General features: G+C 37.8%; 2 long non-coding RNA genes across 9 annotated transcripts in view; both read left to right on the plus strand.

The window, feature by feature from the left end:
- Positions 1–8166: 8166 nt before the first annotated feature.
- Positions 8167–12246, plus strand: LOC121747702. Of its 2 annotated transcripts, none has more exons than XR_006039309.1 (6): positions 8167–8550; positions 9781–9940; positions 10076–10303; positions 10440–10553; positions 10627–10714; positions 11585–12246. It is a non-coding gene; the product is annotated as an uncharacterized LOC121747702 (long non-coding RNA). The 2 variants fall into 2 exon arrangements; XR_006039310.1 differs by having other exon boundaries at positions 10505–10553.
- Positions 12247–12413: 167 nt separating this feature from the next.
- Positions 12414–17589, plus strand: part of LOC121747695 — a 47194-nt gene continuing 42018 nt past the window's right edge. For 6 of the 7 annotated variants that reach the window (XR_006039295.1, XR_006039296.1, XR_006039297.1 and 3 more), the window contains exons 1-8: positions 12414–13248; positions 13403–13498; positions 13638–14064; positions 14169–14224; positions 14309–14448; positions 14541–14678; positions 14787–14814; positions 14935–16002. This is a non-coding gene — a long non-coding RNA (uncharacterized LOC121747695). The remainder of the gene's footprint in view (positions 13249–13402; positions 13499–13637; positions 14065–14168; positions 14225–14308; positions 14449–14540; positions 14679–14786; positions 14815–14934; positions 16003–17589) is intronic. The other variant, XR_006039299.1, reaches the window with a different exon arrangement.

The raw sequence follows: 17589 nt of genomic DNA on the forward strand, positions 1-17589 counted from the left end.
GAATTTAGTTGGTGACAACTGCAATATCACTTTTTCGAGTGATAGGACAAATGGAAATATGTGGTGTGAACTCGAACTTTATCGAATGATTACAAATTCAGAATCGTTTTTCCCTGAATGACGAGAACAAGGAGAATGCGAAAGGACGTAGCATATGATAAAGAGTTTAAGAAAAGAAGAAGTGCAAATTGAAGAGATGTTCCAAACGAGAAAATGTTCGAGGCAAGAAGAGATGCGAAATGATCCTACAACGGATGTAGAGATCATACCTGCGATCTAATAGATAAATCCGATCTTCGGTCAAAAGTAGCGATGCGGCGAAAACGACCGTTATAGCATGTTGAGAGCGCGAGTATAACTACAACGTTTTAAGAAAATGATGATTATCACGTGCAAGGAATATATGAAGATATGGTTTTCGACTACTGTTATTAGTTGTAACGACACGATGAATCTCAACTTGGAATCCGCAATTTCGTAGAACGATGTTACCATGTTCGGCCTCAGAAAGATGAACGAGAGAGTGTGACCCTCGTGGCTATAATGAATGATTTTAATCAGCAGTACTTACTTGGATCCTAAGAAATTCTTTCTACGTTCTTTCGATTAACGGGGAGCCCTGTTCAATTTAAGACTCTGTTTGACTCAAACCTTGCAAGTAATGCTCATTATTTCTTTTTCCTATGTCAAGTCATGACTCATTTTTCAGTTCTTGAAAATTTGTGCTTGTCTTTGTAACTTTGGACATCTTGATTAGTAGTCTTCTTTGATTCATCTTTTGTAAGGACAATATTTTGACTTTATGAACTTCCGCCTTTGAGCTTCATTTCTAAAGTTGTTTGCAGTTATGACTTTCAGTACGATCCCATTCCCAAACATGTTTCTTCAAAGGATGGAATATTCTTCTTGGAACTTTTGTACACCTTTTTATTTCGTAACTATGCATGCGGCAAGTTCTTCCTTGCAGAAGTGAAATTTTTTTTTTAGCTCAGTTTCACTACACATATTGTTTCATGCTCAATGATTTTCTTTCTGCAACACCAAGTTAAGGCTATTGTGTCTCTTTTTCCTTAACGTGGTTGATCTAGCCGATCTTCCTAAAAAAAAAGTTCACTTCACGTTGGTTGCAACCCTGTGAATCCATTGATGTGACATCATTATTCAATAACATGATGTCATCGAACCATGATCAGTGCTACCTCATGACATTTGTCTATGCTTCTAAATCCTCCCACGATTGATCATCTCGTGTCATGACATGTGTGAACCATCATTCATTGATTTTGCAAATTTGATTTGACAATTGAAATATCTTATTTGGCAGCCTACTATGTAATTTGAGACCTGATTCAGTTTCATCCTGTTTTCAAGGCCTATCTCATATTCTTTCGAGCTCTCGTCAGAAGTAAAGTCTCAACCTTTATGAGTTTATTTGAAACCTTAATTTCCAGAATGAACATGATCAAGATCAATGAAACTTAGACCCTGCCTTATTTTTTCAAACCAATTTCTGCAAGTTGGTGATGAGATCTAAAAGAGTCGAACTAGAAGTGTTGTTCTTGTTTTCTTGATTAATTCTACAACCTTTCTGATTAAGACACCTTCAGCAGTGTTGCTACAATTTTGAATTCAGTTCATATCCAAGTAAAACTGCATGATCAATTTTCGAGTTCTTGATACTAGACTTGGAGAAAAGGGAGGGGTTGAGCTTTTCGAATGCACACGGGGGAATAAGTTTCTATACTCAGACATGCGTAAACGTGATGCACCAGCTAGAGGCAAATTTCTTTTCAAACTCCTGGCGACGAGCCGACTATTTTTTTTGTAAGGGATTTCTTTAAATCGACAAACCTCTATAATCTCCGCATTGCAAGCAACCATGATGATAAGGAAAGGGCGTCCGGCGTATCTTGTGTACTTGAACGGAGAGGAAAGGAAGGAATTGAGAGTGGAAGAAGTGGCAGTAGTACTAGATTCTCTCGATGTGTTTTACAGAAGCTTTGTCTGGACCGCCAACCGACAGACAATTAGAGTTCACTATTGATTTGGAACCAGGGCCTGCGCCAGTATCGAAGGCGCCATACCGAATGGCCCCTAAATAGTTGGCAGAGTTGAAGATTCAGTTGCAAGAATTGTTAGACTTGGGTTTTATCCGACCTAGTGTGACACCGTGGGGAGCGCCGATGTTGTTCGTAAAGAAAAAAGGTTGAAACGGTGAGAATGTGCATAGATTACCGTGAGCTCGACAAGATGACCTGAAGAATAAGTACCCACTGCCGAGGATTGATGATTTGTTTGACCAACTTCGAGGAGCGGGCATATTTTCAAAAAAAAAAAGGACTTGAGGTCGGGATATCATCAACTAAAGGTCCGACAAGAGGATGTACTTAAGACTGCTTTTCGCACTCGTTATGGCCATTATGAATTCGTAGTGATGCCATTTAGGCTGACCAACGCCCCGGCCGTCTTCATGGACTTGATGAACCGAGTTTTCCACGAGTATCTTGACAAGTTCGTGTTATTCTTCTTCGACGATGTTTTAGTATACTCGAAGAACGAGGAGGAACATGGAGGGCATCTGCAAACTGTGTTGGAAACGTTACGAAGGGAGAAGCTTTATGTCAAGTTTAGTAAATATGAATTTTAGTTGACTCGAGTGAACTTTCTTGGTCATATCGTGACGGCAAATGAGATTCAAGTAGACCCCGCAAAGGTTTAGACTGTACAAAATTTGAAATCGCAGAAAACGCCGAGTGAAATCCGCAGTTTCTTGGGATTGGCGGGATACTACCGATGCTTCATCGAGAGATTCTCTAAAATCGCGAGACTAATGACACAATTGTTGAAGAAAGGAATCAAAGAGGTTTGGACGCCGGAATGCGAGGCGAGTTTTCAACGATTGAAATAAAAGTTGACCACAGCACTTGTTCTAACGGTGCCGGCAGCCAACAAGGACTTCACCGTCTCTACTGATACATCAAAAGTAGGACTTGGATGCGTGTTACTGCAAGATGGGAAGGTGATAGCATATGCTTCCCGACAGTTGAGACCGAATGAGCTGAATTTTCTGACTCATGATTTGGAACTAGCAGCAGTAGTGCACGCACTGAAAATTTGGAGACACCATCTCTATGGAGTGTGATGTGAGATTTATACAGATCATAAGAGTCTCAAGTACTCGAGCAGAAGGAGCTAAACATGCGACAATGACGTTGGTTAGAAGTCGTGAAAGACTATGATTGTGGTATTCACTATCATCCGGGCAAGGCGAACGCAGTAGCCGATGCTTTGAGTAGGAAGAACCAACCGCAAATAGCTTATTTCCTAACGCAAGAGGAAGCGTTGATTCGCGAATTCGATATAATGAGATTGGAAATAGTAAAAGAGCCCGAGACAGTAGGAGAAAGAATAACGATGCTAGTGATCGAGCCAGACTTGATAACCAAGCTCATAGAAGCCCAACGACGTGATGAGAAGTTGGAAGAATTACGTGTGAAGGTGAGAGCCGAGAAGCTCGATCATTATCGTGCGGAGGCGGATAATGTTTTGACGTACGATGGACGATTGGGTGTACCGAGCGATGAGGCGCTAAAAGATGAGATTTTAAGTGAAGCGCACGACACGCCTTATACTGCTCACCCCGGAAGTACGAAGATGTATCGAAATTTGAAGCAACATTTTTGGTGGAATGGGATGAAAGGAGACGTAGCGTCACATGTGGAATGATGTCTAGCGTGCCAATAAGTGAATGCCTTACACCAGCGGCCATATGGGAAGTTGCAACCACTCGAAATTCCCGAATGGAAGTGGGAGCATATAGCCATGGACTTCGTGATGAGTTTGCCAAAGTCACATAAGGGCAACACTGCGATTTTGGTGATTATCGATCGACTGACTAAAAGCGCGCACTTCTTACCGATTAAAGATTTCCTATGGATCGGACAAATTAGCTAAGATCTACGTGAGTGCCAAAGACTTTTGTGTCCGACCGCGATACGAAGTTCACATCAAAGTTTTGGATGAGTTTGCAACGAGATTTGGGCACGAAATTGAACTTCAGAACTGCTTATCACCCGCAATCGGATGGACAGTCAGAGAGGACGATTCAAAAGCTTGAAGATATGCTACGAGCCGATGTCTTAGATTGAGGGGAAAGTTGGGAAACTGTTCTGCCGTTGGTTGAATTCGCCTACAACAATAGCTACCAAGCGACGATCGATATTGCTCCGAATGAAGCTTTATATGGCAGGAAGTGTCAATCCCCACTATATTGGGATGAAGTTGGCGAGAGGAAGATGTTAAGACCCAACGCTATAAAGGAAATGACCGAAATTGTGCATCAAATCCGCGCAAGGATCAAGGAAGCTCAAGATAGGCAAAAGTCGTATGCTGACGTGCGTCGAACGGAAATCAAATTCGACGTTGGTGACAAAGTGTTCTTAAAAGTATCCCCGACGAAAGAAGTTGTGAGGTTTGGAATGAAGGGCAAGTTGAAATCGCACTTTGTAGGACCGTACGAGTTTATCGATGAAGTAGGTCCTGTAGAGTATCGTTTGGCGTTACCTCCCAGTTTTGGGAATGTGCACAACGTGTTCCATGTGTCGCAGTTGCGCAAGTACGTGTTTGACCCCAAGCATGTGATTCGTCAAGAAAAAGTGATCCTAAACCCCGACATGAGCTACGAGGAAAGGCCAGAGGCAATCCTAGATCGAAAGATACAAGAGTTGCGAAACAAGTCGATAGCATTCGTGAAAGTGTTGGAAACACCATGGTTCCAAGGAAGCCACGTGGGAGTTAGAAGATGAAATTAAAGAAAAGTACCCCGAGTTGTTTATGTAAGACGATCAAATTTCGGGACGAAATTTCTGTTAAGGTGGGTAGAATGTAACGACCCGTTAAATCGTTACCTACACGAAAGAATAAACCACGTATCAAATACACTTTCGACAACAAATCGAGACGAAAAGTTGGATAAGAATCGCGTCACATCAGGCACATTTTCCAAGTGGATAAGAACCACGTCACATCAGGCACGTTTTTCAACGCCGCATTAATTACTCGTCACATCAAAACGAAAAGACGTGAATTTTTGTCTTTTATGAAATTTTTTTCTATAAATATGACCTCCCTCCTCTTTCATTTCTTTAACTTCTAAGAACGAATCGAGAACCCGAGAGAGAGAAGAGAGAGGGAGGAGCCGATGGTGGCGGATCCGCGATGGCGGATTCGTGGCAGCGGTGAAGGGAGAGGGACGAATCGTGTCAACGTTTGTTCTACCGATTCGTTTTGTGTCAAAGAAGGTATATTGTTCACTTTCTATCATCCTACCCGTTTTGACCATGTTCTTGAGTCCTACATGCATGTAGAGGGTGTAGGTTTGATAGATCGCAAGTTTAACGGGAGGGAAAGTGTGTTTCGTAAGAACTTGTTTGATTTTGCGCTGTTGATTGAAATCATGTGTGTTGGATTGAAATATTTGGTGAATAATATGAGTTTATGTGCAAATATGTGTATGAGGAACGTGTAAGCATGATTATGTGTTATCGAGCATGAAAAATCGGTGTTTGTGTTGTGGAAGTTTTAAAAACCCTATTTTCGAACTTGAACCAGAAATCTGTGATGCACGACCAGTGACTTATGATCTGTATTTGACCCATCAAACGAACGAATTTTTCTATGAAATTTTTACTGAGTAAACTTCATGTTGTTTTCTATCTCTCGTATAAATTTCAGCCCTTTTTGTCAAAAAATGAATTTTTGAAAAATGTTTGAACTTGACTGCGCAATTCTGCCAGTAACGTGTGTTCTCGGCCAGAATGTTTCGAAATCTGTTTGACCGACCAAATGACCTACGATCGATGTGATTCTTGAACTAGATGAAAATTTGAAGTGTCTTCTGAGTCTTGTGAAAATTTCAGCCTTATTGGACATCGTATGAATTTACGGTGAATTTTTAAAATGAACTGCGCAGTGCTGCTAGAATTTTAAGTTTCGATCAGAGAGTTGCATAAATGTTTTGACTGACCAAATGATATGATTTCAGTGTGAAATTTTAACTGGGTGAACTTGAATGTGTCTAATATGTTGTGACCAAATTTTAGCATCATATAAGGAAGGATGAATATTTGGTGAATTTTTGAAGTTTACTGCGCAATACTGTCAGAAATTATATGTTCTGACCAGAGAGTTCAATATGTGAAATGACTGACTAAATGGCGTGATTTCGATATGAAAATTTTCATGGATGAACTTGAATGTGTCCTCTGTATTGTGACCAAAATTTAGCATCTTTTGAGGTTGGGTGATTTTATAGTAATTTTTACAAAACGGTCGCGCAATTCTGTCAGTTTTCTGCCTTATTAAAATGACACCTAGTTTCAAGATTTAAAAGTGTTATATGATGCATGTATGTCCAAGAAACGTGTTTAAATGTTGAAATCACTTGTGATCAGTTGAAATGTGTTACGCGTGTCTTACACCTATGTGACGTATGCTGGGTTTGGGAAATTGAGGAAAACGACGAGAGAGAAGCGATAGGACATGCATAGTAAGATGATGTTGTGTGAGGCTGACTTGTGTTGTCATTGACAAGGGTGTTGTGTACTCGTGAACTCGAGGATCGAGAGTTGCTAAGTTGGGGTGTGAATTGCTAAGAGAACGAGGTGGGCTTTCTTTTACTAAACTCTTTTACAACTTTCAAAAGTATGATTATGGTGTAATAAGGGTGGTTTAAAGTGTTATGTCATGTCATGTTTGTTTTGATGATGAGATTGTGCCTGATGCCTAGTTTGTGAGTGCGCTCCATTAGGCTATAGGGCTATGTTAAACGAATTCGGGTCTGAGTAGGGTCGCAAACCCTATCAGGCTAGTGTACACAGGTGGGATCGTGAGCCGTCCTTGCTAGTCGGCCGGTCTCGTGGGCGAATAGTGTGGCCACACTTTCGTCGCACTATGGAAAGAGAATGTGATTGAATGATTGAAGAGAAAGTGGGGAGATTGATTGTCTGGCCAGACTTTGAAATATTTTTGTGTTCTCGTGATATTTCTTAACTACATAAAACTCGAGATCACTGGTATGGATGACATAACTGTTTTTATGAAAATATTTTCGGCATGAGCCCATTGAGTACAACAAGTACTCAGCCCTGCATGTGTTTTCCCTATGTGCAGGTTGAGCGGGATGTTGCGGTGGATGTTGAGTCGGCATAGGGAATTTGGATGCGTTGTGTCTTCATACATAGGCATCATCCTTGACTCTCTTTGAAACCTTATTTCCGCTGCTATATATATATTTTTGAACTAAAATACTATTCTTTTAAGCTAATTGAGCATTTCTTATGAACTGTTATCCTTAAATGCTATACTTAAATGTTTGACCCTGGGTCACGATCGCCTCGTTTGTAACACCCCTAGTATGGGCGGTCGTGACATATATTTTTTTTAAAAATAAACTCCTATAAAAAGGAGGAAATTATTACAAATAAACTCCTATAGAAAGGAGGAAATTAGCTTATGTCAAGAGGGCTCGAACTCGGCACCTCATACAATAATGTCTAAGCTCCTTGCCGCTAGGACAAAGGCTCTGGACCCATGGTATATCATGGTGATATAATTGCTAAAGAGATTTGTCCGATGTAAATTAGGACATATTGAATGCTTGAGGATCCAGGATATGAATTTCGTGGGATCGAATATAACAAAGTATTAATAATATATATAATATTGTATTTTAAAAACTATTAAAATATTAAAATTTAACTAGTTCTATTTTTATGGTACATTTCTAGGAGTTTTCATATCTAAAAATTACTCCTATAAAATTGTTGAAGTAAAATCATGGTTTCAATAATTTAAATATTTATTTATAAATTTATATTTAAATAATAATTTCTTTGTTATTTATCAATAATATGAGTAAAATAGAATTTAAGTAAAATTATGTGTTTTAAAATATTTTTTATAAATTTATATTTAGATATTTTTAAATAATATTTTCTTGGTTATTGTCAATAATTTGAATGAAATAGAATTACAATGGATTGGCAAATAAAAAAAATGAAAATTGTATAGAATTAGAAGGGGAATGACCATTAAATAACAATAACAGTCAAACCAATTGACTTATTCAATTAAATCAGTCATTAACTTTTTAAGTGAGCCCTCGATTTGAAAAATAAGGGAAGAAACGGTTGTCTTCCTCGACTCATTTAGTGAGCCCTCGATTTGAAAAAAAGGAAGAACTCTGAACTTTTCTGCCTCCGGACTTCCCCATATTCCTCCTCTAGTCTTCACAACAAGTTTTCTTATTCCCCTCTTGTTTACCTTCAAATACTGAAGGATTCGGAGGAGGTGGACCTTCCGTGGGGTCGGAGGTCAAAGGTCGATTATTCAAGTTTTCCGGCAATGCTCGGTGGCTGGCGGTGGGGTCGGCCGACCCCACCTGGGTCCGTCAGTGATTATAGTCCGAGTAGAATGGAGAGTCAAGCCGCACCGAGAAGCCTCTCGCTAAACCTCCGCCGCCGTTCCTCTCAACAGCCACCGCGTCTTCAGGTAATCAGTTTGTATTTTCTTTTTTTTTCTTTGTATAGTTTAGATCAATTTGTTCATCATTTTGGGGTTTGTGTTTTAAAAGGATTGATTATGTTTTTGCTTAGATTACATGGTTGAGGTCAGTGTGGCTGAGGGCTGCTGAATCCATAGTAGCATCACCTAATTTAGTATTGTTACATTGTGCATTTAGAGTTGATTTTGAGAAGAAGAAAGGTTGAGTTTGACCAATGAACACAACAAGATCCCCTCTTCTACTTGAAATTACTAAAATAAGGGGAGCATCTTTATCTAGATGAGTAGGGTTGTACCTAGTAGTGTTGCCTTGAGCATTTTCTCTGTGTTGGATAAAGTCCGTCCAATTTTGAGAAGTAAATGATTTTGTGCACTAATTTGTTAATCCTTGTTCGAATGAGTGTGGCTACTGGCTAAATTTTCCTAGTTTCTTTCTCAGCTCTCAGAGTGTGATCTGTTCGATTAGAAAATGGTTAGAAAATGGTATGTGCTTCTCCTTGGTGAAATCTGATTTTTTTCACCATCTTTCTGCATCGATAGATGTTTAGGCCAATCTGATCAAATTCTGGAATGCTTAATTACATAGCTAGTGAAATAACCACACCAGCCGTTGAATATGGATTACAAGACCTATTAATACACCAGTCAGTGAAAAGGTTGGGAAAATGAATTTATGCTGCTTCTAAACAAGACCAAGTGCATTTCTTATATTTCCGTCTTTTACTCTCTCTTTGATCTGTTTCTGGAAGAAAAGTTAATTAAGGCTTTCTTGTGACTTTTGTTTCACTGGTCGGTTTCATGATTTAGTTTAAATAAATTTGGAAGCCTTTATCAAGATTAAAGAAATACATAGGCCATGCATGTTTCCGTGTCATGTAATCATTGATTTATATCATGTCTGAAAAACATACGCACTTTTAACCAACTGGATGATGAAGTTCCTTCCAGTGTATACTAAGTAGGTCCTAAATGGTAAGGCCACATGATTTACAGTGTGGAGAGTTACAATGGTCTCTTGATATTTTCTCTGTGCTAAATGTGGATTTTGTTGATGTTTTTTCGGTTGAGTGGGATTTACTTATTAGAGCAATAATACTAGCAAATAACTGATAAAAATTTGTTTAAAGTGTTGTGTTAATTTAGTCCATTGTGTATGGGTTTGGAATTCATATTGTTTGGATTTTGTCCTTGTTGCATTGTAACTTTGTTTACATGCAGTCCAAACAATTGATGGGGAAATAGATAAACAAATTTCTGTTTGGAGAAAGCACAGAGCAGTGCTGTGCCACTTTTTCTTATGCTAGCCTTTATGCGCAAGGTCAAATGAGCTCTTTGTGCTAAGCCAGGCCACTTATCACATTCACAACGAGTTTATGAGGTGATTCTTTGACAAATTCTAGGACATCTAGTTGATTCACGTGGCCAGATATATAGTCTCTAGTTCATCTTTGTGATCTTTATTTGTATCTCATTTAATTTTGTCATTTTATTTGCAATATTTTGTGTTTTCTAGGCCAGAATCGGTCCACCCACCCAGAGCTCAAATGCATTTCCACTTCTCCCCCCCCCCTCTTAGTCAGGAGGTGGATTTTCCAGGATATTTGCATCTCTACTTCTGACCAAATAAGTGGTAGCATTTACTCATCTGGCCTTGTTAGCATTGGAATTGGTGCTATGCCCCAGACACTGGAAATTGGCTCTGACGATATAGAACTTGTTGGATCCCAGATTCCCATACAAGGTTTGTTTAGTTTATGGTTTCTTTTGATTTTCGTATCATTTATTAATTATTAGTTGTTGTTTTCCTATGAGTAAACCCTGCGAGCAACAAAAACAAAAAGTAATCAAATTAGTAAAATTATGGTAATCGTTTTCAGTTCCTTCATCTCACATTTCTATTGGTGATGGTCCACAAACTCCGAAAACGACATCATTCCTTCAGTCTCTCATGCTTTGGCCAGCTACTGATGGAACCTTCCAGTTACGCAAAAGTGAGTACATTCTGTTACATATCAGCCATTATTTGCTTGTGCACTTTTTTACCTGTGCATTTTATTCATGTAGGAACCTGGAAATGCTGCACATCCGGGGACAAAAGCCACTTATAACCTTTGGTGATGCATTAGATATGTACCATACCATCTCAGAGAAGGTATATATACTATGTGCCATAACTCTTTAAATGTCAGCTTCTTAAATCTAGTGCCCAAAAAATTGCCTCGCTTATGGTTGGACGGAGGGAGTACAAAATTACAAACTATAGTTATAGGTTTATTTTACTATTATCTAAGTTGGTATCCTCCAATATGTTGATGTCAACTGATTATGTGGTATTTTTTTTCTAAAATGACATGGTGGATTGAGCCTAAAACTTTTAGAATGCTCACTTTTCCAACTCTTGATATGATTATGCGTTTTACCTAGACTTTAATTGAAGAATCCACATCAACATGGTATGAATGTTAGATAATGAGCTAATTACTTGTCTAAAGCTGCATTAGTTTGCATCATGGGCATTAGATTCCAATGTAGGTGAATTACTACTTATATAACTGGTTGCAAAGAACTGAGCTTAAGCAGATTGTTCTTGCTTTGCTCAAAGTACGCACTAATTCTCCAATGATGCATTGTATAATTTCATATGCTGGCCTTGGTTTAGATGTGGGAATGATGTCAATCCTACATTGTATGTAAAATTAATGTTCAAAATGTATTTATTATTTTGTTAAGATTTATATGTTTTTCCTTGTTATTAGAATGAGTTGTTTGGATGATAAAACCTCATTTTCATATATTTCTACATATGTGTGCATGCATTAGATAATGAAGCACTAGTATGAAAAGGTTACAAATTCTGTTGGATTCTTTATCTAGAACTTGTTGTCCAACATATTAGGTTGTATTTAGGTTGATACTTTTGAATATGCACTTACTTGTTACTTATGTTGTACTTCATTTCTTTATTTTTATTTATAAGCTGATTTATATAATTGAATTTGTTTGTTTTGTATTTGTTGTGTAGGAGTTGAGGAGGAGCTAACTTCTAAAGGGGTTATTAGTGTAGACTTCATTTTTCTCAAGGGTTGATCTGCAAACTTAGTTGTTGCTTACTAACTTCTGGAGTCCTAGGTTTCCCATGCTTCAAATAAGTGATAACAGTGTTCTTTGTTGTCCGATTTCTTGAGCTAAGGAGAGAGAACTATTCCGGTTTTGAAAAATTAATTGAAAAAGTCATAGGGCCGATCGACTGAACGAGAGCTTTATGAGTTGCAATCTTGTTGATATTGGTGCATAAAAATGATTTAGGCAATAGGAATAAAAGCCTCATATCCAAATTATCACATGCCTGACCCTGCATAAACCCCTAGTGAGCCAGTTTGAGCCCAAAAGCCTAATTTCTTTGTTGAAAATTTTGAAGTCACTATATCAGCTTACCTATTATATCCTTTTGTTGGCCTATATTTTCTTCCCTAGTCACCAAAATTAAAGTACTAGCACATCGTTGGGAGGGTATTATGGTGGCAACATAAAGATGGAAGTTTTGGACCATTCATTAGGTGGTATTCATTTGTACTGAGATACAAAGTGAGTGAAAAACTGATACTTCAAATGAAAATAGAATAAAAAGGCAGCCTTTCATGTGTAAAAAAGCCAAGGCTAGGAAAAAAAAGAAAAAGGGCAGCCTTTCATGAGTAAAAAAAAAGCCAAGGCTAGAAAAAAAATATATAAAAAGGCAGCCTTTCATGTGTAAAAAAAAGCCAAGGCTAGAAAAAAATAAATAAAAAGGCAGCCTTTCTTGAGTGAAAAAAAGCCAAGGCTAGAAAAAAAAATAGATAAAAGGCAGCCTTCTTGAGTAAAAAAAAGCCAAGGCTAGAAAAAATTAAATAAAAAGGCAGCCTTCTTGAGTAAAAAAAAAAGCCAAGGCTTGAAAAAAAATATTGAGCGAAAAATAGAAATGATAAAAGAATGCTCAAAAGAATAAGTTGACTTGGTTAGATGGTCGAAAAATCTCATGTTTGGGGTGTTGAGCTGTGAGAAATTTGTAAGCATTGACTGATATGTGAAAGATGTTGTGATGGATGTGCTAGTATTTTAAGAATGGTGGTAAGCTACTTTACCATATATTATCCCACCTTTACCAAAAGCCCCATTACAACCCAATGAATAAGACCTTTTCATTTATGCATCATATTGACTTGTGAGCGATGAATTTTGCTTGAATTTGGGAGAAAGATCTTATGTGCTTAAAATAAAGAATAGCCGGAAGAACTTCTCTTTAGGAATTAGTAACGATGGTTTGAGACTCCCAAGACACAACTCGAACTTATATTGAAGCATGGGATGCCTAGGTCTTAGGGAATTAGTTCGTGTACAATTCTTGTTCGAAAGTTTTACCCGCGAGTGAATTCACGGTCGACCTAATTTCCCTACTGATTCGTTGGCGTGACTTGAATGAGAGGATTATCTAATATCTTCTGACTGTGCTTTATTGTCTAAGCTCGAGGGCTAGCAAGACTTAAGTTATGGGGGTGTTTGATGTGAGTGGGTAATTGTGTAACTTGTTCCTTGGAGTATACAATGGAATGGAGGGTAGCGTATTACTGCTCCAAGTCAGTTGTGACCACTTCGATATTAAGCTGGTCTTGCTGTGTCCAAAATCTGAAGATCACGATACCAGGATGTGTGGTTAGTCATTCTCTTCGTTGTACATACATTTAGATATAATTTTTTGTTTAGTTGTAGGAAGTGGAATGCATACAACAATTTATTTATTTTTATTTCCTTGGATTCTTTCTACATGTTCTACTAAACCTGTAACCCTTTTCTTGTCTGTATGTAGGAAAGAATTTCAATTTGAGTCAGATTAAAGAGCTGTGTGCCAATCCTATTGTATTTGAGACGACTGAGATAATTTCTAGAGCAGTCATTTCAGCTGGTAACTAATGATAATATCCTTTGCATCAATGTCTTGATTTCCATAATAACTCTTAAAACAAAAGAAGTGAGGCGATAAAGGCTTGTTTGCATCAACGAAATTAATTGGTTTTAATTAGAAATAACATGTGACCTTGCAGGAATCACAAACAGAGTTGACACCGATGAATAGAATCCATCCACTGATACACATCTTCCTCGATTGATAACCTCTCTGGAAATGTTGTGATACACCCAAAATTTTAATTATTATTCCAGCAGTTGTGTTTGTCTACGACAGTTTGATCAACTAGCACGGGACCAAGTTTTCTATAGATTGCAAACTTGAGTTTGCTCGTACTGCTTGCTCATCTAAATTCTGCTGCTGGGCTGCGCTGCAAGCAAAACTCGTTCCTTTGTTGAGAGCTCTACTTTACTGTTGATCAAGTTCCAGAGATGTCCACTGTTCTTCAATAACCATGTTCGAGCCTTGTTTCCATTCAATATACATCCAAAACATGTTATCCCAGCTAGCCATATTCTTTCCAAGTCTCTTTTCTCAGCCCTCTTACAATCACTGCTCTTGAGGTAGCACTACAACTCCATCGTTTTGTAATCACAGTTTTCTTAGTGTGAAAAGCAATGGCTCGTTGAACACGATAATCCCTAATTTGAATAATTTTTATGTTTAGGGCAAATAAAATCAAACTCAGGGGAGAAAGCTTTGGTTCTGCTTTCGGATAGAAGTGTTAGTTCATCCTATTTTCCTCCTCTTCACATCTTTTGTTGCATTCTACAAGAACTTTGCACTTACTGTAAATTATCATTACAGGTAGTGACAGTTCCCACAGAAGACCTTCTACCAACCAATCCTCGGATACTTGACTAAGTTGATGATCTTCCACAACTAAGTTATTTGAGCGTTTAGTTCTGCACAATCTTCAATGTAGATATTTACAAGATAATTTAAATGTAATTCTCTATTTTTTAGAACCTTTACATTTTGTTTGTTTTTACTGATTGCCTCTAATCTGAAATCATTTTCTTGTATTTGCTTTGGATAGAGAATGGCAGGCTCTGGATTTTTGTCCGTCAATCCATTTAAAAATGTCTAGCTATATGGGGATGATAAAGAAAGAAGCTTTTGGACACTCCTCATGTTTATGTTGTAGCTGATGCGGCATACAATGCAATGATAGCAGGTGCTATATAATACCTTAATTACCCGGAGAAATGATTGCCTTGTTAGCATATTGGTTTAGCAAGTTGCTAATTTTCACTTTTCGTTTTGCTATTTTTGATATTTGCAGATGAAGTAAGCCTGGCTATAATTATCAGGTTAGCTGCAGTTTTTGTTATGATATTCTTCCTTACAACATGATGTAGTTTTCTTTGTAATAAATAGTGTTTGCGTGATTAACTTTATGTACCACTATTTGTTTGGTTCCTGGTTTGAAGTTTAAGCTGAAAAGGTTAAGAGAGTGGACGGAAGGGGCACAAAATGAGGAAATTGACTGATAAGAAAGGAGGGAGGTGCAAAAAAAAAGTAAAAAAAGAAAGAAAAAAAGAAAAAAAAGAAAGGAGGTGCAAAAAAGAAAAAGAAAAAAAAGTAAGATGGAGATGCATGCAAAAATATAAGATAAAGCGTTGTTGGTGGAGATGGAATCAAGAACTGTTACAAGGGAGAAAAGGAGTTGATATAGGAGAGGAATGAGGCTGACATAGGGGGGGACAAGATGAGGAAGTTGCCTGATAAGAAAGAAGGAGATGCAAAAAATAAGAAAGAAAGAAAGAAAGAAGGAGATGCACGCAAAGAAAGAAGATAAAGATCTGTTGGAGAGATGAAATCAACAACCTCATGAACTATTACAAGGGAGAAAAGGAGTTGAAGTAGGAGAGGAATAGGATGACACAGTTCTGAACATTCAAGGGAAGAAGAGAAAACTGCCCAGTCTAGGACATGCTCCAGATCCCATGACGTGCAGAAGCTGACCAACACAAGGTGACCCCCTTTCTTTTCTTTTATTCTTCTTTTTATTGGTTGGTCAGTGTTTTTAGTCTTCTTCCACACTAAGCCCAACTTGCAAGTATGTCCTTAGTGGGAGGAGGTGTTCATTATTGTCTTGCTTTTGTTTGTATTTTTGTGTATATGTTTTAGTAGCAAGTCGGACCTAGTGTACATTCAAAGATGATTATTCGTGCTTTTGTTTGATGAGTTCAGTTTTTAACTACATGACTCCAGTTGAGTGATTTAAGAATGATGGAATATTGAGTTTAAGTTGGATGAAAGCTACATTACGTGAAATTTGAGCCTTGATGTAAAACACTCTACTTTATTCTGAGTGACTTTATTTTGCATGTATTCTTCATGAGGTATGGTCAATATGCAATAGGCATCGAGGGCAACTAGGATAACCATGTTTGAGCCTTGTTTCCATTCAATGTACATCCAACACATGTTATCCCAGCTAGCCGTATTCTTGCCAAGTTTCTTTTCTCAGCCCTCTTACAATCACTGCTCTTGAGGTAGCACTACAACTCCATCGTTTCGTAATCATAGTTTTCTTAGTGTGAAAAGCAATGGCTCGTTGAACACGATAATCCCTAATTTGAATATTTTTTATGTTTAGGGCAAATAAAATCAAACTCAGGGGAGAAAGCTTTGGTTCTAGTTTCGGATAGAAGTGTTAGTTCATCTGATTTTCCACCTCTTCACATCTTTTGTTGCATTCTACAAGAACTTTGCACTTACAGCATTATCATTACAGGTAGTGACAGTTCCCACACAAGACCTTCTACCAACCAATCCTCGGATACTTTACTAAGTTGATGATCTTCCACAACTAAGTTATTTGAGCGAGCCTTTTGTTCTTCACAATCTTCAGTATAGATATTTACAAGATAATTTAAATGTAATTCTCTATTCGAGAACCTTTTCATTTTGTTTGTTTATACTGATTGCCTCTAATCTTAAACAATTTTATTGTCTTTTCCATTTAAAATATCCAGCTATATGGGGATGATATAGCAAGTAGCTTGCTGATGCAACATGCAATGCAACGATAATAGGTACTATATAATACCTTAAATACCTGGAGAAATGCTTGTCTTTTTAACATATTGGTTCGGCGACTTCCTAATTTTCTCATTCCATTTTGCTAACTTTTGATATTTACAGATGAAGTAAGCCAAGCTATAATTATCAGGTTAGCTGCAGTTTTTGTAATTATATTCTTCCTTTCTCTTTGCTGTAGCTTTGTTTATAATAAATAGTGTTTGTGTGATTAGATTTATTTGCTACCACTTGGTTTGGTACTCTGTTTAAGTTAAAGGTGAAATGGAAAGAGAGTGAATGGAGGGACAAAATGAGGATGTTGGCTGATAGAAAAGAAAGAGATGCAAGCAAAGAAAGAAGAAAAAGAGCTGTTGGAGAAGATGAAATCAGTAACCTCAAAAACCGTTACAGAGGATAAAAGGGTTGAAATAGGAGAGGAATGAGGCTGACACAGTTTTGGAGATGCAAGGGAAGAAGAGAAATCAAGACATGCAAATGAGAATGCATACTTGACAAGGGAAAACTAGTGCCTGCATTGTGGAGTACCACTAGCTGACATCACATGATCTCTCATCTACTTATGAGGGCTTGCGATAGAGAATGCAGCTGATTTTTTGTCTCTAAAAAAAGGCGATGAAGATGGGACTTTCAACAGAGTCAACAACACCCCTAGCAGATATTTTGGGATTCTCTAAATCCTTGGATGAGTGCTTTGATGAAGAACAGAAGTAGGCTTAGTTTGCCCTTAATTTGTTTGGTATGATTGCTTTCATTTCATTATTTATTTTGAATTTTGAGCTCAAATGCTAAATGCTTATTGCCCTTTTAAAATAACCACGGGGTGTGGAAAGGTGTTCAGAATTTGTTGTAAGACGACTAAGATGTATGTTACCCTAAGTTATTGACCTTGCTTCCTCAGATGCTAAAATGAGTAAATGGGTATGTTATTTGTTATCATGGTAGGTGAATACTAAAATAATAGGGAGATGCAGGCTTGTGTATGAAAAGATATACTCCCTCCATCCCACTCTAAGTGACACTTTTCTTTTGTGGGATGT

Source organism: Salvia splendens, chromosome 9, assembly GCF_004379255.2.
Source record: "Salvia splendens isolate huo1 chromosome 9, SspV2, whole genome shotgun sequence".
NCBI classification, from domain to species: Eukaryota; Viridiplantae; Streptophyta; class Magnoliopsida; order Lamiales; family Lamiaceae; genus Salvia; species Salvia splendens.